The sequence below is a fragment of the Eptatretus burgeri genome, chromosome 11 (assembly GCF_056783735.1).
Source record: "Eptatretus burgeri isolate ZD-2024b chromosome 11, Ebu_testis_v1, whole genome shotgun sequence".
NCBI classification, from domain to species: Eukaryota; Metazoa; Chordata; class Myxini; order Myxiniformes; family Myxinidae; genus Eptatretus; species Eptatretus burgeri.
In genome coordinates, this window is record NC_140971.1 from 93438536 (window position 1) to 93463638 (window position 25103).

The following is a 25103-nucleotide window of genomic DNA, read 5'->3' on the forward strand; positions in this document are numbered from 1 at the left end:
ATTTTGGTCGAAATCGGTCAGAGGTCAAGGTCAAAGTGAGGTCAAATATTCAATTTTTGATGGTTTGGTACAGATAACTCGAGAACGTAAGAAGCTACCAATGTCAAATTACACCACGTGATTCAGGAGGGTGATGGCTAGTGCTGATTAGATTTTGGTCAAAATCGGTCAAAGGTCAAGGTCACAGTGAGGTCAAACATTCGATTTTTGAGGGTTTGGAACAGAATCATCGTAGAAACTTCTGGTTTGTGTCGCTACCTTCTTTCGAGACAGCTTTTATAAGACAAGGTCAGAGGTAAAGTTGACGATTTCGTAAGTACCAATCTATGACTGCTTGTTACTTACGAAATCTAAAGATTTCGTAAGTATATTGATTACTTCCATCATCTGTTTGTGTGTTTGTTTGTTTGTGTGTGTGTTTGTGTGTTTGTTTGTTTGTGTGTGTGTTTGTGTGTTTGTTTGAAGGCACGATAACTCGAGAATGGAAGAAGCTACCAATGTGAAATTACACCAGGTGATTCAGCAGGGTGATGGCTGGCGCTGATTATATTTTGGTCAAAATCGGTCAAGGGTCAAGGTCACAGTGAGGTCAAACATAATTCCGTAAATTAATGTGGAGAAATGGAGTATTTTTGCTTCGGTCGACGTTCCGAGTTCGTTTTAACTTCGATTTTAATTTTGTCTCTGGTTTTTGCGATCGCTTCGGACGCTTAACACTCGGTTGTCGAAATTCTGGTCAAAATTGGATGTTTTGGAGACGTTTTAAGATTGTATAAAAATTATTTCACTCGCCCCGTCACGGCTCGTCATGTGGTGCAGTGCACTTGAGCAGAGGCGGCGTTGATCACGTTAAGGTTTTCCGTGTGCGCGCTGACGGTGTTTTCGATAAAGATGGTGTTTAAAAGTCATTTGTTATCCCAATAAAGGTTATCGTCGCATGCCTGACTCGCTAAGCTGTCGGATTATGTGAAGATTGTTGGTGGATGACCGAATATTACGGTTTTGTGACTTTGATAAAATAATATGAAATAATTGCATGGAGAAATGGAGATTTTTGCTTCGGTCGACGTTACGATTTTTGATTGTTTGGTACAGAATCATCGTAGAAACTTCTGGTTTGCGTCGATACCTTCTCCAGAGACAGCTTTTATTAGACAAGGTTAGAGGTCAAGTTGACGATTTCGGAAGTACCAGTCTATGACTGCTTGTTACTTACGAAATCTAAAGATTTCTTCAGTATATTGATGACTTCCGTTTCTGTTTGTTACGTACGAAATCTAAAGATTTCGAAAGTATATTGATGACTTCCGTTTCTGTTTGTTTGTTTGTGTGTTTGTTTGTAGGCATGATAACTCGAGAACGGAAGAAGCTACCAATGTCAAATTACACCAAGTGATTCAGGAGCGTGATGGCTTGTGATGATTAGATTTTGGTCAAAATAGGTCAAATCCAAGGTCACAGTAAGGTCAAATATTCAATTTTTGATGGTTTGGTACAGATAACTCGAGAACGGAAGAAGCTTCCAATGTCAAATTACACCAAGTGATTCAGGAGGCTGATGGCAAGTGCTGATTAGATTTTGGTCAAAATCGGGCAAAGGTCAAGGTCACAGTGAGGTCAAACATCCATAAAATGATAACTCGAGAACGGAAGAAGCTTCCAATGTCAAATTACACCACTTGATTCAGGAGGGTGGTCGCTAGCGCTGATTAGATTTTGGTCAAAATCGGTCAAAGGTCAAGGTCACAGTGAGGTCAAACATCCAAAACATTCGATTTTTGATGGTTTCGTGCAGAATCATTGTAGAAACTTCTGGTTTGTGTCGCGACCTTCTCAAGGGACAGCTTTTATTAGACAAGGTCAGAAGTCAAGTTGGCGATTTCGAAAGTACCAGTCTATGACTGCTTGTTTGTTTGTTTGATTGTTTGTTTGTAGGCAGGATAACTCGAGAACGGAAGAAGCTACCAATGTCCAAATTACACCACGTGATTCAGGAGCGTGATGGCTCGTGCTGATTCGATTTTCGTCAAAATCGTTCAAAGGTCAAGGTCAAGTTGAGGTCAAATATTCGATTTTTGATGGTTTGGTACAGATAACTCGAGAACGGAAGAAGCTCCCAATGTCAAATTACACCCTGTGATTCAGGAGGGTGATGGCTCGTGCTGATTAGATTTTGGTCAAAATCGGTCAACGGTCAAGGTCACAGTGAGGTCAAACATTCGATTTTTGATGGTTTGGAATAGAATCATCGTAGAAACTTCTGGTTTGTGTCGCTACCTTCTCAAGAGACAGCTTTTATGAGACAAGGTGAGAGGTCAAGTTGACGATTTCGTAAGTACCAGTCTATGACTGCTTGTTAGTAGGTTTGTTACTTACGAAATCTATAGATTTCGTAAGTATATTGATGACTTCTGTTTCTGTTTGTTTGTTTGTTTGTTTGTTTGTTGGGATGTTTGTTTGTTTGTTTGTTTGAAGGCACGATAACTCAGGAAGGAAAGAAGCTACCAATGTCAAATTACACCACGTGATTCAGGAGGGTGATGGCAAGTGCTGATTAGATTTTGGTCAAAATCGGTCTAAGGTCAAGGTCACGGTGAGGTGAAACATTCGATTTTTGATGGTTTGGTACAGATAACTCGAGAACGGAAGAAGCTCCCAATGTCAAATTACACCCCTTGATTCAGGAGGTGATGGCTAGTGCTGATTAGATTTTGGTCAAAATCAGTCAACGGTCAAGGCCACAGTGAGGTGAAACATTCGATTTTTGATGGTTTGGAACAGAATCATCGTAGAAACTTCTGGTTTGTGTCGCAACCTTCTCAGGAGACAGCTTTTATGAGACAAGGTCAGAGGTCAAGTTGACGATTTCGTAAGTACCAGTCTATAACTGCTTGTTTGTAGGTTTGTTACTTCCGAAATCTAAAGATTTCGTAAGTATATTGATGACTTCTGTTTCTGTTTGTTTGTTTGTTTGTTTGAAGGCACGATAACTCAAGAACAGAAGAAGCTACCAATGTCAAATTACACCACGTGATTCAGGAGGGTGATGGCAAGTGCTGATTAGATTTTGGTCAATATCGGTCAAAGGTCAAGGTCACGCTGAGGTCAAACATTCGATTTTTGATGGTTTGGTACAGATAACTCGAGAACGTAAGAAGCTACCAATGTCAAATTACACCACGTAATTCAGGACGCTGATGGCTACTGCTGCTTAGATTTTGGTCAAAATCGGTCAAAGGTCAAGGTAACAGTGAGGTCAAACATCCAAAAAATGATAACTCGAGAAGGGAAGAAGCTACCATTGTCAAATTACATCACGTGATTCAGGAGGGTGGTGGCTAGCGCTGATTAGGTTTTGGTCAAAATCGGTCAAACGTCAAGGTCACAGTGAGGTCAAACATCCAAAAAATGATAACTCGAGAACGGAAGAAGCTCCCAATGTCAAATTACACAACGTGATTCAGGAGGGTGGTGGCTAGCGCTGATTAGATTTTGGTCACAATCGGTCAAATGTCAAGGTCAAAGTGGGGTCAAAAATTCAATTTTTGATGGTTTGGTTCAGAATCATGGTGGAAACTTCTGGTTTGCGTCGCTACCTTCTCCAGCGACAGTTTTTATCAGACAAAGTCAGAGGTCAAGTTGACGATTTCGTAAGTACCAGTCTATGACTGCTTGTTACTCACGAAATCTAAAGATTTCGTAAGTATATTGATGACTTCCGTTTCTGTTTGTTTGTTTGTTTGTTTGTTAGTTTGTTTGTTTGTAGGCACGATAACTCGAGAACGGAAGAAACTACCAATGTCAAATTACACCACGTGATTCTGGAGCGTGATGGTTAGTGCTGATTAGATTTTGGTCAAAATCGGTCAAAGGTAAAGGTCACAGTGAGGTCAAATATTCGATTTTTGATGGTTTGGTACAGATAACTCGAGAACGCAAGAAGCTACCAATGTCAAATTACAGCCCGTGATTCAGGAGGTTGATGGCTTGTGCTGATTAGATTTTGGTAAAAATTGGTCAAAGGTCAAGGTCACAGTGAGGTCAAGCATCCAAAAAATGATAACTCGAGAACGGAAGAAGCTTCCAATGTCAAATTACACCACGTGATTCAGGAGGGTGGTCGCTAGCACTGCTTAGATTTTGGTCAAAATCGGTCAAAGGTCAAGGTCACAGTGAGGTCAAACATCCAAAACATTCGATTTTTGATGGTTTGGTACAGAATCATCGTAGAAACTTCTGGTTTGTGTCGCTACCTTCTCAAGAGACAGCTTTTATTAGACAAGGTCAGAGGTCAGTAGGGTGAATATACTGGTTCTGGCTCACTTTTCCCCATGTAAATGAATGGGGGATTTTCAGCGATTCATATTTTTTTTCCCTAAAAATAAACCCCCTTTTTATCCCAAGGTATATTTATTTGTCTCCCCTTTTAACCTGGGGACACTTTTTTTTTTTCAAATAATCCATACAATAAGATAAAGATTTGTTGAAGGTGATTCGAAAGAAATATCTAAAACGTCTAAGCCTCGGGACACTCTTTATCAAATAACCGATGCATATTGTTTAGCCTCACTCATTGAACCTATAAAGATTTGTTCATTCTCAAATTCCTTCAATAGTTTAATCTTCTTTGCACAATAATCCCCATCTAAAATATTGAAAAACAAAACATTTGAATCTTTATATTTTTTAAGATACCCCTTTTGTGCCATTACGAAATGATAAACTTCTCTTAATGATCTCATCTGGCCACCGCCCGAGTTGCAAATCATTTTTGTACATAAACCACGCCATAAAAAAAGTTTTGTTTCAAATGTTTTCAGTTCGTGTCATGAAAATGAGGAAGTGTTTTTTTTTTGACACGGTCGTCCTGTGTGAATGAGGAAGTGTTTTTGGACAGTCATGCTGTGAAAAAATAGGAACTATTCTGTGAGACAAGGTCTCGTGTTTATATTTTATCTCAGAACACGAACGGAAAACATTTGAATCAAAACCATTTTAGGGTATTTTAAGTATGTTTTAAAAATGATTCATACAATTTGAGAATATATCTCCCAGTTATTTTCCAAGCTGTCTCTCCCGAAGCGTCATTTCCTGTGGCCACACCTAATGATTAAGCAATCTCCTCATCGTTGCTTTATAAGTGATTCGCCAGACAAAGTTTCTGCCAGACGGGATTTTCATTTTTACAACTGAGACATGAGCGATCTTTCTTCCGTGAACAAAACAGCTCAACACAAAGTTGGTAAGCCTGTGTATAGGTTCCTCTTTGAACGATGAAGCAATTGATAATAAATTAAATCGTGATAATTCTGATATATATATATATATATATATATATATATATATATATATATATATATATATATATATATATATATATATTGGCAGGTCCTTGGAAGAAGAGCAGTTTACATATCACGACGAGGTGCATGAAATTAATGCTCTTATTGAAGAGGTCAATCATCTTAGAAGAGAATTGAAAAACATTTTTAAAGACTGACACGACGTCTTATCACGGCCTCTGATCTTTTTGCCATCTTGTACCAATGGTAAAAAAAAACTGAGACATGGACTCACTCTCTTCCGATGAAGATAACAGCTCACTACAAAGTTGGTAAGTTTGTGTATGGTTTCCTCTTTGAACAATGAAGCAATTGATTATAAATTAAATCGTGATAATGCGAAAATATATATTTTTTTCCTGGCAGGTCCTTGGAAGAAGTGGAGTTTACATATCACGATGAGGTGCATCAAATGAATGCTCTTATTGAAGAGGTCAATGATTTTAGAAGAGAATTGAAAAACATTTATAATGACTGGTACGAAGTCTTATCACGGGCTCTGATCTCGAATGAATTAAACCAATGGTGAGACGTGTGTGTGTGTGTGTGTGTGTGTGTGTGTGTGTGTCTCTTTCCCTGTGTGTTTGTCTCCCTCTATCTCTCCCTGTCTGTCTCTTTGTATCTCTCTGTCTGTCTTTCTACCTACCTCTCTCTGTCTGTCTCTCCATCTATACCCTTGACTCATTATTATTATTTTTTTTCAGCGCTATCACACAACATCAGCTGTTGAAGCAATCTGGTACAACACATGATTTTCTGGAGATAAATGTTTCTGAATTATTATTTGGTTATTCTTTTATTAATATCACTCTCTCTTTGGAATGTCGTCTTATGTTGGTTGCATCATTAGTTTGGACGCGGTTTTACCAGTACACTGGAATTCATTTTATTTCCTTGGAAGGATGACAGGCTGAGTCGGCCTCCTGGTGTGTTAGTTAATTCAGTGGTCAACGAGGCTTGAACTTAGAACCAACACCAGGCTTACTCATATTACCATGTAATTATCTTTATAAAACCTAATTATTATGCACTTTTTTGTTTCAAAACAGAATATGGTGTCTGAGTTTCGAAATCACAAGACATCTGAAGAAGATTGCTGGGAAAGATTTTACATTCTCGCAAATGAATATTTAATATTTGCAATTTTGATTAATTATATTTGTTTTGTTTACAATTACTTGATTTTAAATTTCAAAAAAAGGATTAAGACATGAAGGAAAGGGAGCGGTGGGGGGTGGGGGGGTAGGTGTGCTCCCCCAACGACCCATCACCCCCTCATCCCACCCCTCCCCTCCCCATGTGTGTGTGTGGGGAAGGGTGGGGGTGGGATGAGGGAGGGGGGGGGACAGAGGGGGGGGGGGCAGGGGGGGGATGAGGGGGGTGGAGCTTGTGTGGGTGGGGTTTATGTGGGCGGGGCTTGTGTGGGCGGGGCTTGTGTGGGTGGGGTTTATGTGGGCGGGGCTTGTGTGGGTGGGGTTTATGTAGGCGGGCGTGTGTGGGCGGGGCTTGTGGGACGGCGTTTATGTGGGTGCGCTTTGGTGGGGTTTATGTGGGTGGGGCTTCGGTGGGGTTTATGTGGGTGGGCTTCGGTGGGGTTTGTGTGGCCAGAGTTTATGTGGGTGGAGCTTGTGTGGGAGGGGTTTATGTGGGCAGGGTGTATGTGGGCGGGGCTTCGGTGGGGCTTATGTGGGAGGGGTGAATGTGGATGAGGCTGATGTGGATGAGGATTGTGTGGATAAATGGATGGGTGGATGGGTGGATGGGTGGATGAGTGGAGCTTGTGTGGATGGATGGATAATTTTTTAATTAAATAAACATGTTGTGTGTGGCGAACTAATTAACTAATCACTAATTATGTGAATATGATGAATATGGTTGGAGCTTGTGTGGGGTTTGTGTGTGTGGAGCTTGTGTGGAGCTTGTGGGGGGGGGGGGTTTATGTGGGTGGGTTTTGTGTGGGCGGAGTCAAAAAGGGGCGGAGTCAAAAAATTTCAATTTATCTTTGTCTTTTGTAATTCCTGTGAATAAAATGAACCTAAAATCTCTTCCCCTTCCAAATCATATATCTTATAAGTCCAAGGAACCGTATCTATAACATCAACAATTTTAAAAAGTTCTTTCGTCCATCGTTTAGGAAAACCCTTTTCAAAATGAGATTTCCACCTATATATTCTTACGATATCACCAACTTTGAATTTAGGTTTTCTGACATTAATCTCTTTTTCATATTTTAATTTTGTAAATGTTTCTGATGGTTTCATATTTGTTGACGTGTGAATCGTGTCATTATACTTATCCACAATATCCTGAATAAAAGATGACCATTGTTGTGAACCGAGTTGTGTGATTTTTATATATAATCTCTCTTTTAAGGTATGATTAAAATGTTCAACAACAACTGCCTTCCCTTCATTAAAGGTACTGTATAATGTAATACTGTTATTTTTTAGAAAATTCATAAAGGTCTTGTTATAAAACTCTCTACCCTCATCAGTCCACAATTTTTTAGGTTTTCTCTTACTTTTATTAAATATCTGTTGAAAGGCTAACATAAGAGTATAACCTGTTTTGTTTTTTAATGGTACAACCCATGCGTATCTACTCCTCAAATCAATAACGGTTAAAGCATACTTGTACCCCTTATCATTATTGAGTTCAATCAAATCAGCAGACCAGATATAATCAACTTCCTTGGAATAAACTTTCCTTCTCTGAAACTTTGTGAATATTGGTTTATGTAATTCATCAGCTAATTGCTCTTCAGTCTTAATGACATCATTAGAGCCTATAAATTTTTGGAATTTCCAAGTCCAAGTTTCAATTTAGCACTGATCATCTTCTTCACAATGAACCGATCAACTTTTTCTCTTCTTCACTCACTGCAGATCTGGATAAAATCACAAACTGGTCCAACACGTGGAACATGTCTTTCAATCCAGACAAATCTCACACTCTCACTATGTCTCTTCGAAAGGACCGTTTACAAAACCCCCCCATCCACTTTCTCAACAATCCTCTGGAAGAAGTCTTTTCTTTCAAGCTTCTAGGTCTCACTATCTGCCATGACCTTTCCTGGGAAAGTCACATTTCCAACCTCGCCTCAAAAGCCAGTCGCCGACTGGGAATCCTCCGTCGTGCTAAGTCCTTCCTCGGCCCTCTTGAGCTCCTGACCACTTACAAAGCTTTTATCCGTAGCCTGATGGAGTACTGCTCTCCCCTCTGGGCTGGTGCTCCTGCCTCCCACCTTTCTCGGCTTCACGCTGTCGAAACCAGGGCATTTAAGATCATCGGCATCTCCCGCAATGAAGCTGAGTCTTTGGGCCTCTCACTCAATCACCGCAGGTTGGTCGGTGGTCTTTCTGTCTTCTACCGACTCCTCTCCAGCCTTGCCCCCCCTACTCTCTCTGCGATTTGTCCCCACCACATTTCCACAGGGCGCTCAAGGTCCGCCAACAACCCCCTTCTGGTAAAACTACCAAAATCATGAATCACTGCTCATCTTCACTCTTTCATTCCTCTTTTTTCCCGCCTTTGGAATAAACTTCCTCACTCTATTCTTTCCCATTCTTCCCTCCAGGCTTTCAAAACAGCTGTTCACCACCACCTCTTATCTTCCCCCATCCAAATCCTCGATCTTTTCTACCCCCGATAATCCACCCAAGCCCACTTCCTTCATTTCTCCTACTTTCCTTCCTGAAAGTCCCTGAAATGTCCATCTTCTCTTCGCCATGTTCCCCGTCCCATCCCCATCCCTCTCCCTTCCACAGTTCACCTAATGTGTCTGTTCCCCACTGTTTTGTCCCTTCCACTCCCGCCCCTCTTGTCTCATGCCTCCTTGCTGTGAGTTGTGTGTTAGCTCTCATACGAGCCTCGACCAAGGTATACAAAAAAAAAAAAAAAAACTTTTTCTCTCAAGGTTGGATTTTGTATCAGAGACAAATTATACAACATTTCTCTATCGGCTTCATGCTTTTCTTCCAACGTTGTGGTATTCCCATAATCAATATCGTGTCTCATGCACACTTCATCAACTCTATTGATGGGTTTACTCCAGGATTTAGGATTGTCTGCCTCATCTAATCTTTTATCCAAGTTTGTGCCTGGACCACAGAAAGAATACCCTGGAAGATGTAATTCCCCTGGTATTCCAGAAGTTGTAAATTTACTTCCTGATAAAAACTTTTGTATATCTCCTAATCGTTTGTGTTTGGAGATAAATTGATTTTTTTTTGAACCACACACCGAACATATACCTTTTCGTATAACCCTGTTATTTTTACTTTTAATATATGAAATATTTTTAGTATTAGTTTTCTTTTTACATTTGAGACAATAACTCATTTATTTATGTGAAAAATTCCTGCAGAGTGCAAAAACCTTTTTAGTTTCCAACATGCACATTTGAATCTTAATTTTTAAAACATAAAGAATCCTTAGAAATGCCTTCACTCTCTCCTCCATTTATTTAAGAAAAAACATGAAAAACTTGAATTAAAATGAATAGCTTGTCGATGTCAATATTCTTGTCGAAAGTATTGCAAATAGACTTGTCAATTCTTTGTTTTCCTCCTCGGTGGGTTGAGTTATTTTCTGTAATACCACCAATCTTTTTTTAATCTCACTGGTTTCCATATTTTGATATTTATTTTGTCTCGCTCTTTCCTCCCTCTCCTTCTCTCTCTTCTCTCTCTTCTCCTTTTCCTCCTTCTCTTTTTTCTCCCTCTCCTCCTTCTCTCTCTTCTCTTTTTCCTCCTTCTCTTTCTTCTCCCTCTCCTCCTTCTCTCTCTTCTCCTTTTTCTCCTCTTTCCTCTCTTCTTCAACTCCTTCCTCATCCCTTATTATCCTTGAATCGCTTACACCCCATAGAATATCATACATATATTCATCAGGATTTCTTGTTATTCCTGTATCCAAAATAATTTTTTTTTACAACAGGAAACCAATAAAATTTCTTTTGAATTTCGAAAAGAGCCTTACCTTTTCTTAACTTTATAATTTTTTCATTATTTAACATTCTAATTAAATCTAAAGTTGTCGGTTTATCAACATCAGCATAATGCCAATCTTTTATTGAAAATACCTCATTCTTATGCTGTAGAACATATTTATTAAAATACCGAATACCCTTTTCATGAAGGTATGCTTGGACACAGAAATGATAATTTTCTTGAAGCCTTCTTGCTGTCATTTATGTATTAGAAATATATGTTAGAATAATATTATGGCACGAAACACCTCCCCATCTTCCCATGGTTAAATCATTTTGTATTTCCTTACTTATTATATATAATCCTGTTTTTTTCTGTTTTCATGATATAAACAAGGGCAAAACCATTATTATATTTACCCTTATTAAATTCTTTTATTTGTTGTTTACTAATCGTGGCCCCACAAAACTCATTCTCGATACCAAGTGGATAATATTCTTCCTTACGAGACTGATTTAATTGTTCCAGGTCTTCGAGGTTAATTTTAAATGACCAATTATACCCAAAATCATTCATATCATACCCCCATTGTTCTATTCTCATACAAACGATACGCCCTTCTTTATAAAAATTTATTTTAATTCGAACTGTGAATTCTGTATGACCTGGAGATAATATCAACACTTCTGTATCTTTGGAATACACGGCCGTTTTATTTAAATATATATATATATATATATATATATATATATATATATATATATATATATATATATATATATATATATATATTGTGATAAATCGCTTAATCTCACCAAGTCATTCGCGTCAGTCGGGCTTGGATAATTTTTTAATTTATAAGCATTTTTCATGTTAATATTTTTGGTTATATTATATTTATGTTGTTCAGCCTGTGCCTTTGTGTAATAATTTGATAAATCAATATCCAGTTCTTGAGATACACCAAAGATAGAACCATCTTTACCAACATAAGTCATTTATATTAGATGAAAAATAATATCATAAAATTTGTTATTTTTGTTGAGTTGAAATAACACATATAGACATAATTGACCACAACACTTGGAATTTAATTCATGGACTTGAAATGTTTGATAAACACCATTCTGTAAGAATTTTATGACTTCAACAGGTGGTGGAAGACCAAAACTATCAAAATAATATTTGTCTTGACTATTAAAAATACAAACCCAATGAGAACCGTTCCCATTATTATCTTCTAAGTTCATAATAATATTCTTTGTATGTTTCGGCACATTTGTTAATTCATCTCTCATACAAATAACCACATTATGAATTTTTAATTTCTTACAATATTTGACAAGTTGTAAATTTGATGTTGTATTCTTTCCAAATTCTTTAAACCACTCATCAATGCTCATTTATTTATTAGAAAGATAAAATCCATTACCTCTTTTCGTTAATTTTACACCTGCTTGTGCTATAGAAGAAAGCATATCTCCAACTAACAATCTCGCTTTATCAGGCAGACCTTCAAGTTTTTCAGCAAAATCTACAATTACACCACTTCCACTAATTAGTTTCTCCAACTCTTTGTTATGTCTTTCCAATTCTTTTTGAGCCTGGAGTTGAGCCTTCCTTTCGTTGGCAGTTTTCACCGCTGTTGAAATACCACCCGTCAATGCTCCAGCCGCACTTAAACCAGTAGATAAAGGAATTAGAAATGGGAGAAATCCTCCACTCGTCTCTCTTATTGAATATTTTTTCAACATTGGTTTGGTCATTTTAATTTTAAGTGAGCCAGTGTCAGTCAAGATTGTAACCTGTTCTGTTGTGAGCAAAACATCAATTCTTACTGCTCCTTTTCTCTGAATTGTATTAACGTTAATCGTACAAGGCTTTTGATTTTGAACACAAGATGATAGTTTATGAAGATTGATTTGATTAACATATACCCCAGTTGGTACTTTGCCACTCATTTATTTAACAAAAAATTATGTGAGACTAATCATCACACCATTATCTGTATTAATCTGTAATTCTGTTTCTTCCAAAAGCAAACAATATGTATCAACTTCTTCACTCTCTCCTCTTTCAATGTATAGGGAAGTATCCACTCGATTAGACTTTATAGTTTCCTTTTGAGCGCTCAGGTCAAACGCATAGATTGTATACAAACTTTTAAATGCTGTCATATCCAAAATAGGTTCTTTATTTCCATTACTTTCACACACCTTTTGGTAAGACTTGTATGCTTCAGCAAAATCATTTTTTCCCAATTAATTTCCAATCTATCTTGTGTATAAAATGTTCCATCTAGAGAAACGCGAAGTTGTTTCACCTTAGCATTATCACTCAATGCATTATTCTTATCAGTCGCAGTATCACCATCTGGCTTTTTAAAAATGATCCACAGATATCGTGGCTTTCCTTCCAGAACACCCAAATTCCACGTGTAAGTAGTTTGGTTGAGTTTAACGTGTTGACATCTACTTTTGAGGTATGATACACTGAGTGGTTTCTTTGAGTTCAGTCTTCGATTCAACATCTCTTCTGTTTTAAGATTAGGAGTATATTCACTGATATACCAGCTCATCTCCTCAATTACAAATTTATTCTGTTCACCAAAAGCACTACCAACACCAAAAAGCAATCTATTTTCATTATCATTCCTTTGTAGTTGAAATCTAATTTTAAGACCATACAGAACTTTATCATGATCACAAAATCCAAATATACCTTTAAGAGGAACTGCCACAGTAAAACTATTTTCTGCTTTTGTATCATCATTATACATTCCTTTCCTTTGAGTATATCCAGGGTCTGTGTTTGTTCCCGTTGACATATCAGGAATAAAACCTTCGACAGACCCTTTTCCCATTCTATCACTGAATGTATAGAGTGTAAATTTCATCATTTCAGATACAGCAGAGACATAATCAACCGCTTCAACTTCTTGTGTTCCAATATACAAACACACACTATCAAACATTTTCCAGAAGAAATCATTTACAAGTGCAGCATTTGTGTTATTCCCAGCTTTAGTGAATTTAAATTTACACAACAAGAAACTTTCGGAGAGATTCAAATAGGTTTGTTGATTATTTATTTCAAAACTTTTTGTACCATTCGTATTCCAGTCTGTTCCAGTTATTGCATTTACCTTGAAGTAATCTTCTTTTTTTAGTGGAGTTTGAGATAATAATAGTATCATCCAAATCATAGATACTATCAATTGCTTCCATACTTGTATTTATTTAGGAAAAAAGATGTTAAAACTTTTGAAACCCTGATCCAAGTATTTGAATTATTTTCTGTCGTTCTTGGGGGGACAAATGAGTTTTGCCTTTCTTAATTTCTTTTATTGCTTGTAATTTATGAGATTCCTTCTGGGCATCTTTTATGCTCTTTACAACACCTGCTACATTTCCCACAGCAGAAGCAGTTGAACCTATTAGATCTTTATGTTTAAGAATAGTTGAACCAATACCCATTAGAGTATCAATTATCCCATCTCCTCTAAATTGATGTCCAACACCCCTTTGTCTCTTCGGTTTATAGTATCCTCAACCAAGATACATACCTTCACCCTTGTAGTATGGGGAAAGGAACATCCCATCCCCTGTAATTATTTTATATTTTCCCAACTCGTGTTTCCTCACAATAACCATCGTACTTATTTATTGGAAAACTTCACGTAGGTGAATTCTGATGGATATAACTTCTCCATTAAAAGAAATCATACGATTATCTTGGTCGGTTATCCTAAAATTTACTCTGTGTATGGTTTTTCCTGACACAGGGAGATAAACCAAATTTTTGGGTTCCGTATTGAATTTATAACCAATTGGGGTTGAGTATGCGCTGAATGAAAATATTGCATTTATTTTTTTTCCATCATTATAAGCACCATCAATCAAATCACAGTGAATTAACACCGAATTTATTCCTGAGGATATTTGAATGACATTATCACTGTAAAACGTCCCATTAGTTTCAATCTTTTTTGAGGAGAAACCCAATAACTCTCTAAATGAATTATCAATTGTGAAATCAACCTTGTAGTTATTTTTAACTTTAATCGTTGATTTTGAAGTATGTTTTTGAATGTCTATAACAATATTTTTTGGTTCATCACCCTGTTCTTTCATAAGACGAGCAATTTCGGAAGATATTTGAGAAATCTCATATGCTCCGGGTGAGACCGTTATCGTTTTGTATCCACTTCCGGGATTATAACTAAACTTGTCATTTTTATCAGTTATATTAAATAAGGTATTATAAGTTTCCATGGACAATAAAGATGCCTCATATTCTTTTGTTGGGTCAAGTTGTAGTGGGTATGGGAATGAAGATGTGTGGTCGCTTGTTGTGAAATTAAAACTCAGGATTGTGCTTCTCATCTTATTTAATATGAGATAAAATGTCTTTATATTGAGATTTATTAATTATTTTCATGTTCATCAACTGGTCTAAAATGGCTGATGCTTCATTCAAACAATTGTTATTTCCAGCCTTCTTACTACCTAACAACAATAACAGTCTATTAACTAATTGCGATGGGTCATTTGGAAGAAAACTAATACCTAAACCAAGGATACTTAAAGCCTGAATAATGTGTTTCTCCTTCTCATTTTTCCTACTTTTACTAGAAATACTAACCCTATAATTTAGAGTGTTCAGCAGATCAATATATACTCTATCATCATTATTTTTCATATCCAATGGTTTATCAATATACTTTGATTCATCCCTCACAGTTGAACCTTGTCTTCCATCTTTTGGAGTTAGTTAATTAAGTTAAGAAACATTAATCTCGGAGTTTAACAGGGGGTTGAGCAGAACCCAAGAACCTTAATTCATCATTAAATATCAATACCATTTCTTGAACAAGATGAAATATTGCTGGTTGTTCTGTTGGAATGAGTCCTGCTTTGGTTTTTGAATCCGCTGAATATTCATTGTTTTGAAGAGCATTCACAATATAATCAGGGGGTCGATTAATCTCTTCCAGTTGTTGAAATAAACCTTCATCATCATATACCTTTAATTCTCCAAAATGCTCTAATTCTTCCTCCGTCATTTGATCAAAATCTTTTAACATTTGAAGTTTTTTCGGAGTATATTCTACTGTGGGAACTGTGGAAACATCTTTCATATTTTCTTGGGAAGTTTTTAAAAGTGGTTAAATAAATTTCTCTTGTTTTCTTTCAAATGCTTCTTCGCCCGTTAGTTTCTGTCTGCGTTTCTTCTTTATGTCTTCCTGCTGTTTTACAACTTTTGAAACCAACTCTTGATGTTCCTTAAATCTTCTTGCTCTTTCTTTTGCATCCATTTATTTATTGTAAAATATCATTTAATGAATTGTAAAGATCAACAGGGAAATTTTCCTTTTCTTCATCATTCAAGTAGATGTGTTCAAATAAATCCTTTTCTTTAAATATTTCATCAAACTCTTTATTAACATTAATGCGAGTTGTAATTTCTTCTTCACTAATAATTTCATCTCTGCTTTTCATACATTTGCGTTGAGTTTCTTCATCAACATCAAAACCGAATGATAAAATCTTCACTCCGCTCAGATGTTTAATAATTTGTCTCGTTCCTTCTGGATTAGTTTCTAATATCCCAAGACCACCAGATTTTAGTTTCCTTAACTCACTCTTACAATGTGAATATTTTGTTGTACCAAGAGAAACTTCCTCAAATATTTGACCTTCATTCCTCAATCGCATATGTTCCTCCACTGAAATATAGTGATAATCTTCACCTTTTACTTCTCCAGGTCTTATTGCTCTAGTTGTTGTTGATACAATGGGTATCACGGGGTGTTTTTTTAAGTAAATTTACAATATTCTCATTTGTACTACACAAGAACCTTGATTTATGAAAGTTTTTTTTCCAGAAGCAGATTTACCCACAAGATTTATAATAATAGTTGTCATTTATATATGTAATTGTTTATAAAACAAAAAATATATCCCTTAATATCTCATCTTGTTTCACAACAATATATTTATATTTTTCAGTCATGTGCTTCATGTAATCCTCAAATTTCTTTTTACTACATAATGTAGAACAATTATCTCTCCAAAAATTATTGATATCTATTGAATTTAACTTGAATAAAATAAAAGTATTAGCATTGTTTCTGATGGAACGACGAGGAAGTTGAAAGTACGATTGACTAAGATAAATACAATTACAAGAAGAATGTCTCCCTCTTGTGTAGTAGCTGTCCATTACCGTTTGGTTTCTCTCATTAACACAATCATCAAAGATAACGAGGTTCTTTTTTGATTTATCCAAATCTTGGGGAGACGGTATATCATCCGTATTATCACTAAGAATACAAGTTATAGGATTTGATTTCTTTTTACATCTCTGTGTATCACAAAATAGTTGAATTATATCTTCAATGTTATAATCATTTAGGTTTTTTTGACGTTTAAATAAACCGATTATATCTTCTTTTTGAAGACCAGCATTAAAACCTTGTGAGAGTAGTTGATACTCTGGTTGAAAACTCGACTTTGTGAAAATTATTAAATTATCATAATCTAAAAAGTTGGGAGTGAGGAGCATCTTTAAAAGTAAGCAGGTTTTTCCACATCCACTTGAACCAACTATGAGACATCTTAATGAATTTGGGAGATTTTTATGGTTGTTAAATTTTATCTTATTTTCCCAAATGGGTAAAAAATCATTCATTTATATATTTGGAAAACAGGTTATTTAATTTATTATTGGCTTTTTTAGAAACTCTATATTTTATCCTAAGTTCAGGTTTAATTTCAAGATAATCCATTATTTTATTTATACAATATCTTGTGTTGATATTTCCCTGAAAATTACATCCATGAATAATATATAACAACAATCCTTTGAACATTTCTCTTATACGTTCAGTTTCTTCCCTTGTAAGGAAAGGTGTGTTATCACCCTCATACTTTACATTCATTTCTCCAATCAATCTTGTAAAGTAATTCATTTTTGGTGTAAATCTAAAAGAATTATTTTCCTTTTTATATTTTTTATTATCATTAATTAGAAGATAATCACAGAATATACATTGTTTATAGGCTTTTGACTCTGTGTTTAATCCCCGTCTTTCACACGCAGGACAATTCTCAAATTTGTCATATGGAGAATCAGGAAAGTCTAGCATATTTATAAAGTAAAACTTTACTTAAACTGAAATTCATCTATACTTTCAGTTGTATATTGACTCATATTTAATAATATTACCATCGATATCAATATACTTTTTTTCATTACCAGATTTTTTTTTTTTAATTTAAAAACGACAACATTTTTTATATTAAAGGTAATTTTAAAATGATCGTTAACTACTATTGAACGAAATGTCATTTCACCTGATATATTAACATCCTTTATTTCATCAGGATTTACATCTTTAGGGTTGTTGAAAAAAATACAAATTTCTCCTTGCATATTACAGATGGTCTTATCTTTTCTTTCTAAAGCTTCATCCATAAGGTTTTTGTTTTTTGATACTTTTTCTTGTTTCATTGCTTTTTCTAGTTTTGAATATATTACCAGAAGGAGAGGAGAAACTTTTGTTAGAGATACTTTAATTGATGTTCTACCAGGTATACTAAAAGCCCTTCCACTGAAGGAAATTGAAGAACTCATATTATTTACCATAATTGTTTTTATCCAATAGTTGTTATATTTATCTTTGTTCAATTTTACATCCTTGACATATTTCTCAGTATCTTTAACAAATGAAGAGATTGATTGAAACTTGTCTTTTGTGTCTTGAAACATTGTATTTATTAAGTGAAAAAGTTGGAGGATAAAATGGTTTTAAGCACAGATTCACCTGTAAAATAAACGAAATTTTCATCAAGAAAATTTTAGTTTAAGCAAAGATTTATTATATAAATATGGTGAATACAACATACTGCGATGTTTGTAATCACAAATACAAACATTATAGAAAACACCTCCGAACCAACAAACACACATTTAATCTATTTCATAAAATATCTCCTCTTGAGTTGGAAAGAAAACATTGTGATATCTGCTCAAAGGATGTTTTGAAGAGTAGTTATAATAGACATCTTCAATCACAAAAACACAAGAAAAATGAGTTTAAAGTAAAGGGAGACTATTATATTGAAAACACTGATGGGGCATTTAAAGGGCATATAAAAATAAGGATTTTTCAATTTGGAGAACCCGGTCCATCATCAATAGCTGAATCAATTGAAATAGTGAAACCTGAAGTTGAAAAAGTTATTAAAAAGACATTAAAAGAAATGAAAACTTTAAAGTTTTATATGGGAGTGAAAATGAATATGAAAAGACAAGATGAAGAACAAACTCCTTATATGAGAACAGATCTTCATTTTATAACATCATTTCAAGATTTTTTGAATAGTGGGGTTTATGAAGAACGATCAAAACAAGAGGAGGATGTTGATAATACAGTGGTAGGAAGTGGATTCAATATTTAAAAAAAATCATCTTTTTAGATATACACATTCTAAAATCAAACCCTCTTAAAGCTTCTTCTTATATTGAATTACCAAAAGAAATAAAACTAAAGAAGGCAGTTGTTAATATTAAGAACAATGATAATAAATATTTTCTCTGGTCTGTTCTTGCTCACTTTCATCCACCAAAATGTAATTCAGAAAGAGTAAAACAATATATGAAATATGAGAATACCTTGGACATTAAAGATTTTAAATTCCCAATGCCACTAACAGATATTCCGAAATTTGAGAAAAAGAATGATCTTTCTATTAATGTGTATGGATTAACGGATACAAACAAAGTTCAAATATTAAAAATTTCAAACAACTATAAAAATGAAGAAACACACATTGATCTTTTATATTTTAGTGTTGGAAATAATTCACATTACACATACATCAATAATTTATCAAGATTAATCTCTTCTCAGGTGTTCAGAACAGCAAACAAAATATATCCTTGTAAGCGATGTCTTAATTCATTTCATACAAAAGAACGATTAGAACAACATTCAAAATATTGTAGTAATCATAAATCAGCTGTAATTACAATGCCTAAACCTGGTGAAAAGATTTCTTTTGAAGATTATAATAAATCTATCATGCACCCATTTGTGATATACGCTGATTTTGAGTGTATCCTTAAAAAGATAAATACTGCTTCTTCTAATCCAAAAGAATCATATACAAATAAATATCAAAAACATATTCCTTGTGGTTTCTGTTATTATATCAAATCATCTGTTGGAGAAAAGTATAACAAACTTGAACATTATAGTGGAAAAAAAGCTTCACAAGAGTTTGTAAAACAATTAGAAAAGGATTGTATAAAACTCACTAAATTAATGAAAGAAACAAATGAACCGATGAAATTAACCAAAGAAGAAAAATTAAAATTTAGAAAGAACAATATCTGTCATATTTGTGAGGGGGAAATTAAGGAGTCTTAAGTTAGGGATCATTGTCATCTTACTGGTAAATATAGAGGTCCCACACATTCCTGTTGTGATCTTAATTATAAATTACCTTCTTTTATTCCAGTCTTTCTTCACAACAGCGCCAACTATGATACACATCTATTTATAAATGAACTTTTAAAAACACCAGGGAATATTTCTGCCATAACAAACACAAGTCAAAAGTATATTTCATTTACAAAAATGATATTCACAAAATCTTTAACTCATATTAGGTTTCTAGATTCTTACAAGTTTATGGGAACACCACTAGCCTACATCGCATCAAATCTAAGCAAAACGGACTCTTTTCCAAATCTTAATTCATTCTTTCCAAAAGAGGAAATTCTCACTAAAGAGGAAATTCAGATTAAAGAGAGAATTCAAAGTAAAGAGGAAACTCTAATTAATGAGGAAATTAATGAAGAAATTCTAACTGAAGATGAAATTCTAATTATAAAGAAAATTCGAACAATGAATGAAATTCTAACTAAAGAGGAAATTCTGATAAAAGATGAAATTCTGATTAAAGAAGGAATTCTCATGAGAGAGGAAATTCAAACAAGGAATGAAATTCAAAGTAAAGAGAAAATTCTTACAAGTAAGGGAATTTATCCTTATGATTATATGGATTCGTTTATGAGATTTAAAGAAACACAACTTCCTTCAAAAGAAAGTTTCTATAATAACCTTTATGAAGAAGAGATAAGTGATAAGGAATATAAACACGCACAAGAAATATGGAAAATATTTAAGATAAAGAACATTGGAGAATATCATGATTTATATCTAAAAACAGATGTTTTATTGTTCGCTGATGTGTTTGAAGCTTTTAGATCACTCTGTCATAATAAAAATTGTTATGGATTAGATCCTCCCCACTATTTCACAGCTCCTGGTTTAGCTTGGAGTGCAATGTTGAAAATGACAAAACAAGATATAGATTTAATCAGTGATGTTGATATGCTTTTGATGATTGAGAAGTCCAAGAGAGGTGGAATATCACAAGTATGTTCAAAAAGATATGCTAAAGCAAATAATAAATATCTTCCAAATTATGATAGTGAAAAAGATAGTAATTACTTGATGTATTTTGATGCTAATAATTTGTATGGATGGGCAATGTCTCAATCTCTGCCTTATGGTAAATTAGAGTGGGTGGAAGAAAAGGATTATGAAAAGGCTTTGATGAATATTGTTATTTCTTCTCAAGAGGAATTGAATGACGAAGAAGAAGGTTATTATTTTGAAGTTGATTTGAGGTACCCGAGTGATCTTCATAATAAGCATAAAGACCTTCCTTTTGCATGTGAGAAAGAAACCCCAAAGAAAGAATGGTTCAGTGATTATCATAAAAGTTTTAATATTAAAGGCAAATCAACAGAAAAGTTATTAACAACATTCTATGATAAAGAGGGATATGTTTTGCATCAGGGAAGCTTAAAACAGTTTTTGAGAGAAGGATTGAGAGTAGCTAAAATTCATAGAGTTTTAAAATTTAAACAATGTCCTTGGGTGAAAAAGTATATTCAATTCAATACAGATATGATAGCAAATACAAAAGTAAAATTTGAAGGGGACTTTTATAAATTAATGAATAATGCTGTATTTGGAAAGACTATGGAAAATGTTAGAAACAGGCAAAACATTAGATTCGCAACATCTTGGAAAGAAGCTTCGAGATTGATAAATAAACCAAGTTTTGAGAGAGAAGAGGTTTTTTCAGAGAACTTTTCTGCAATTCATATGAAAAAGGAAAGTATTGTAATGGATAAACCAATTTATATTGGAACAGCAGTTCTTGATTTATCAAAGATATTGATGTATGATTATTTGTATAATGACTTAAAGAAAGAGTATGGTGAAAATGTTTCATTGTTGTATATGGACACTGATAGTTTTATCCTAGATATAAAAACTGATGTTTTATACTGATGTTTTATACTGAAAAACTGATGTTTATAAAGATATGAAGAAAAATATTGGAGTATATGATACAAGTAATTTCAGCAAGAAGAGTGAGTTATTTTCCAAAAAGAATGAAAAGGTTCTTGGTAAGTTTAAGGATGAGTTGGGTGGAAAAGTAATGAGTGAGTTTATTGGATTGAGAGCAAAGGCATATGTTTATAAGTATGGTGATCAGATTGATAAGAGGTTAAAGGGAATAAAGAAATATGTAATAAAGAAATCAATAACTTTTAGAAATTATTATAATTGTTTGATGAATAAGAAAGAAGAATATAGGAAAATGAATACAATAAGAAGTTATAAACATAACATATATAGTGAAGAAGTAAATAAAAAGGCATTAGGAGCCTTTGATGATAAGAGATTTATTTTAGATAATGGAATAGATTGTGTTCCATATGGATATTGTATGATAGAATGTATAAAATAGATTGTGTTTTAACGATGGGAAGATGGGTTAGGGTTTTTTAAGGGCTACCGCCGCGTTTTTTTGCAATATATAAATGGTCAAACCAAGTATTAATCAAACTAAAGAGTGGAGAAAATCTCAGTCTTGGTATATAAATGGAAAACATAATGAATGTGAAAAATATCAAATAAGTCTTATTGAAAAAATAACTAAAACAAAGGTAAATAAAACAAATAAGCGAATCAATTTAAAAAGTAGTAAGTTAGAGGATGTAAAGAAAAAAATGAATATCCTTGAATGGACTGAAAACTTTGATGGTTATCAATTGAACAATGAAAAAACAATTTACTATAATCTCAAAATGATATGTGGCTCAGGAGGTGGTCAAACAAGAGCATTAAGAGAAGTTTATCATTTCGTAATGGCACAAAAGGGGTATCTTAAAAAATATAAAGATTCAAATGTTTTGTTTTTCAATATTTTAGATGGGGATTATTGTGCAAAGAAAATTAGACTATTGAAGGAATTTGAGAATGAACAAATCTTTATAGGTTCAATGAGTGAGCTAAACAATATGCATCGGTTATTTGATAAAGAGTGTCCCGAGGCTTAGACGTTTTAGATATTTCTTTCGAATCACCTTCAACAAATCTTTATCTTATTGTATGGATTATTTGAAGAAAAAAAATTGTCCCCAGGTTAAAAGGGGAGACAAATAAATATACCTTGGGATAAAAAGGGGGTTTATTTTTAGAGAAAAAAAAATATGAATCGCTGAAAATCCCCCATTCATTTACATGGGGAAAAGTGAGCCAGAACCAGTATATTCACCCTACTGAGGTCAAGTTGACAATTTCGTAAGTACCAGTCTATGACTGCTTGTTTGTTTGTTTGTTAGTTTGTTTGTTTGTTTGTTTGTTTGTTTGTAGGCACGATAACTCGAGAACGGAAGAGGCTACCAATGTCAAATTACACCACGTGATTCAGGAGGGTGATGGCTAGTGCTGATTAGATTTTCGTCAAAATCGGTCAAAGGTCACGGTGAGGTCAAATATTCGATGTTTGATGTTTTGGTACAGATAACTCGAGAACAGAAGAAGCTCCCAATGTCAAATTACACCCCGTGATTCAGGAGGGTGTTGGCGAGTGCTGATTAGATTTTGGTCAAAATCGGTCAAAGGTCAAGGTCACAGTGAGGTCAAACGTCCAAAAAATGATAACTCGAGAACGGAAGAAGCTACCAATGTCAAATTACACCACGTTATTCAGGAGGGTGGTGGCTAGCGCTGATTAGATTTTGGTCAAAATTGGTCAAGGGTTAAGGTCACAGTGAAGTCAAACATCCAAAACATTCGATTTTTGATGGTTTGATACAGAATCATCGTAGAAACTTCTGGTTTGCGTCGCTTCCTTCTCCAGAGACAGCTTTTATTAGACAAGGTCAGAGGTCAAGTTGACGATTTCGTTAGTACCAATCTCTGACTGCTTGTTTGTTTGTGTGCAGGAAATCTCAAAACCTTGTGGACGGATTCGGATGAAATTTGGTGGACAGGTTGGGTTTGTGACAACAACGAACTGATTAGGTTTTGGTGAAGATCCAGAACCGTATCCGACTACTCTACCGGAATTTTAAAAGTGATTCTTAACCATTGAGAGATTGGGCCAAAAATGATATAATAAAGTGTATCGCATGATATTTCAAAAATGTAACGGGCCCAATATGTTCTCGTGGATCAGGCATTGCGTGACGGAGGTATGCGCTCTACCGAGTGTCCTCGTTCATTTAGAATTTTGATATACTCGCAGCGACCTGCCCTGTCAGTGATCTTGTTCCAAGAACGCACCATGTTCTTCTGTGCATGCCTTGATCGGGGTGGTGTATAGGCAGCTGACAGCTCTGTATCGGCAAAAAATAAATAACCAGGGTTCCGTACATGAAGCAAAAACACACTTCTATTCCTGCTTCTAATTCAAAACACCTCACTGTACTGGAAAACGTGGGGAGAGGAAAACTGAACGGTGAATGGCTGAACTTGTAATACCCTCCCCACCTGGAGGGGGCGCTACACGATATACATTCACATCGAGAATTCGTGTCCCTCCCTCCTCCCCCAAGACCACCGGCAGAGATAACAAGTGAAATCCTTCAATACAGCGCGTGTGGTGAATCAAATGAGTTCACTAATGTTAAAATATGCAATTTATGCTTTTTCAGTTGAAAAACAATTAAAAAGCGTACTTAATATTTGAAATGTAAAAATCTTGTTATTATTGTGATAAGCAACTTTATATATATAACGGAAGGAATGAAATTGTTCGATACAGCGTGGCAGGAGGCCGCAAAAGAATGATTGTAAGTAAATTTCAACTTCTAATGCATGAAAAAACACTTGTTTTTGGCTAATATTAAAGAGAATGATGGCATAAGAAGAACTAAGCCTGGAATCCTCGTGCATAACACCGCCCACACAACACACGTGGTGTCCTTTGGCCAATCAGGAGCAGTGCAGTTACAGTATCATTTCCTTCAGCTCGATTGGTCTTGTCCTGCACATGATGTTTTCGGGGTTTTTTTTTTTCATTCTTGTTGAATCTGAGGAGATTATTTTTTCGTTCTTGTTGTAAGTAAATTTCAACTACTAATGCATGACGAAACACTTGTTTATGGCGAATATTAAAGAGAATGATGGCAGAAGAAGAACTTAGCTTTCTGCGTTCGGCACGAAATGCCATGGTGGACGGAAATGACGTCGTTCGTTCGTTCGTTCGTTCGTTCGTTCGTTCGTTCGTTCGTTCGTTCGTTCGTTCGTTCGTACATCAGGGGAGCGTTTCTTCGTTTTTTTCCGTCAAGCAATGAATTAAATGGTTTTCAAATATATAACACATTAGTTTCACAAATTTCCATTGAAATATTTGGGTATTTCCATCAATTGTCGCCATTTCTGTTGAGGTTATGCACTGCATCTACCGGACGGCCGTCATTGGCCGTCTTGAGGCACGTGGTGGGGGGGGGG

At 35.0% G+C, this 25103-nt stretch overlaps 2 long non-coding RNA genes across 3 annotated transcripts in view; both read left to right on the top strand.

Moving 5' to 3' along the window:
- The window catches only part of LOC147017674 (uncharacterized), a 6983-nt gene extending 434 nt beyond the window's left edge, over positions 1-6549 (top strand). The window contains exons 1-3 of the long non-coding RNA XR_015049583.1: positions 1-5242; positions 5389-5867; positions 6047-6549. The exon at positions 1-5242 is cut by the window's left edge and continues 434 nt beyond it. This is a non-coding gene — a long non-coding RNA (uncharacterized LOC147017674). The remainder of the gene's footprint in view (positions 5243-5388; positions 5868-6046) is intronic.
- The window catches only part of LOC147017673 (uncharacterized), a 91603-nt gene that overhangs the window by 3652 nt on the left and 62848 nt on the right, over positions 1-25103 (top strand). The gene's annotated exons all lie outside the window — the stretch shown is intronic.